Source organism: Salvelinus alpinus, chromosome 10, assembly GCF_045679555.1.
Source record: "Salvelinus alpinus chromosome 10, SLU_Salpinus.1, whole genome shotgun sequence".
Lineage (NCBI taxonomy): Eukaryota > Metazoa > Chordata > Actinopteri > Salmoniformes > Salmonidae > Salvelinus > Salvelinus alpinus.
The window spans coordinates 16,834,783-16,837,282 of NC_092095.1; the positions used below are offsets into that span (position 1 = coordinate 16,834,783).

Here is a 2,500-nt window from a genome sequence, read left to right on the forward strand (position 1 = left end):
CGGTACAGTTGAAACCGGGGTTCATCAGTGAATAGCACACTTCTCCAGCGTGTCAGTGGCCATCGAAGGTGAGCATTTCCGCACTGAAGTCAGTTACAACGCCGAACTGCAGTCAGATTAAGACCCTGGTGAGGACTATGAGCACGCAGAGGAGCTTTCCTGATACGGTTTCTGACAGTTTGTGCAGAAATTCTTCAGTTGTGCAAACCCACAGTTTCATCAGCTGTCCGGGTGGCTGGTCTCACGATACCGCAGGTGAAGAAGATGTGGAGGTCCTGGGCTGGCGTGGCTACCGTGGCCTGGCGTGGCTACCGTGGCCTGGCGTGGCTACCGTGGCCTGGCGTGGCTACCGTGGCCTGGCGTGGCTACCGTGGCCTGGCGTGGCTACCGTGGCCTGGCGTGGCTACCGTGGCCTGCGGTTGTGAGGCCTGTTGGACGTACTGCCAAATTCTCTAAAACAACGTTGGAGGCGGCTTATAGTAGAGAAATTAACATTCAATTCTCTGGCAACAGCTCTGATGGACATTCCTGCAGTCAGCATGCCAATTGCACGCTCCCTCAAAACTTGAGACATCTGTGACATCGTGCTGTGTGACAAAACTGCACATTTTAGAGTGGCTTTTATTGTCCCCAGCACCAGGTGCACCTGCTCTTGATATGCCACACCTGTCAGCTGGATGAATTATCTTGGCAAAGGAAAAATGCTCACTAACAGGGATGTAAACACATTTGTGCACAAAATTTGAGAGAAATAAGCTTTTCTATTTCAGCTCATGAAACATAGGACAAACACTTGATATTTTTTTCCGGTGTTCTTGCATTCACACGCACAGCATTGTTCCACTGCTTCAGATTCCTCTACAGAGTGTCTCTCAGTATTTCCCTCCCTCCCTCCCTCTAGACCTATAACAGGCATTGTATAGCACTAATTAACACTCTGTCCTGAGAGCACAGCCGTCAACTCACCTCCCTCCCCCTTCCTCCCCCTAGTTCCCTTGTCTCACCTCCGACTCACCCTATTAACACCCTCCTCCGCTTGTCAGTGTCATGTCTCCTCTCCTCTCTTCTGCTTTCTCTCTTCCCTTCTACTTTCTACAGTATTCTATTTTCTTATTTTTTTCATCTCTCTCTCTCCATTGTTCTCTCTCTCTCTATATATATATATCTTTCTCTCTCTCTCTCTCTCTCTCTCTCTCTATATATATATATATATATATATCTTTCCTTTTTCCTACATACGTCAGCTATAATTGCCAGTATTTGCTGTTAGATTTGATACCAGAAGAAATTAGATAGTGGATTTACACTCATCAGGACTAATCCATACAGTGTATTCGTAAAGTATTCAGACCTCTTCACTTTTTCCACATTTTGTTACGTTACAGCCTTATTCTAAAATGGATTTAAAAAATGTTTTCCCTCATCAATCTACACACAATAGCCCATAATGACAAAGCAAAAACTGTTTTTATAAAAATAAAAATAAATTAAACTGAAATATCACATTTACATAAGTATTCAGACCCTTTACTCAGTACTTTGTTGAAGCACCTTTGGCAGTGATTACAGCCTCAATTCTTCTTGGGTATGACGCTACAAGCTTGGCACACCTGTATTTGGGGAGTTTTTGGGGAGTTTCTCCCATTCTTCTCTGTAGATCCTCTCAATCTCTGTCAGGTTGGATGGGGAGCGTTGCTGCATAGCTATTTTCAGGTCTCTCCAGAGATGTTCAATCGGGTTCAAGTCCAGGCTCTGGCTGGGTCACTCGAGGACGTTCAGAGACTTGTCCCAAAGCCACTCCTGCGTTGCCTTGGCTGTGTGCTTAGGGTCATTGTCCTGTTGGAAGGTGAACCTTTGCCCCAGTCTGAGGTCCTGAGCGCTCTGGAGCAGGTTTTCATCAAGGATCTCTCTGTGATTTGCTCCATTCATCTTTCCCTTTATTCTGACTAGTCTCCCAGTCCCTGCTGCTGAAAAATATCCTGGACAATTCCTGGACAATTCCTTCTACCTCATGGCTTGTTTTTTGCACTGACATGCACTGTCAACTGTGGGACCTTATATAGACAGGTATGTGCCTTTCCAAATCATGTCCAATCAATTGAATGTACCATCAGTGGACTCCAATCAAGTTGTAGAATTATCTCAAGGATGATCAATGGAAACCGGATGCACCTGAGCTCAATTTCAAGTCTCATAGGGTCTGAATACTTATGTAATAAGGTATTTAATTTGTTTTTTAATTGCAAAAAATTCTAAACCTGTTCTCGTGTTTGTGTTTGTCAGTATGGGGTATTGTGTGTAGATTGCTGAGGATTTTTTGTAGCGTAACAAAATGTGGAAAAAGTGAGTTGGTCTGAATAGTTTCAGAATGCAGTCTATGTAAGGGATAATCAACGAGGGGCTGTGTGTTCTGTGGAAAATAATGAACAATGTAGAAGGTGTGTTCCACGACGCGCTAGTGGAGTCAAACTGACCTTCCACAGAGTAGCTTTATGTTCCA

The 2,500-nt window shown here is 44.5% G+C and overlaps 1 protein-coding gene across 1 annotated transcript in view; it reads left to right on the forward strand.

Annotated features, from left to right (window-relative positions):
* Nucleotides 1–2,500, forward strand: part of LOC139531575 (contactin-associated protein-like 2) — a 314,450-nt gene that overhangs the window by 169,178 nt on the left and 142,772 nt on the right. The gene's annotated exons all lie outside the window — the stretch shown is intronic.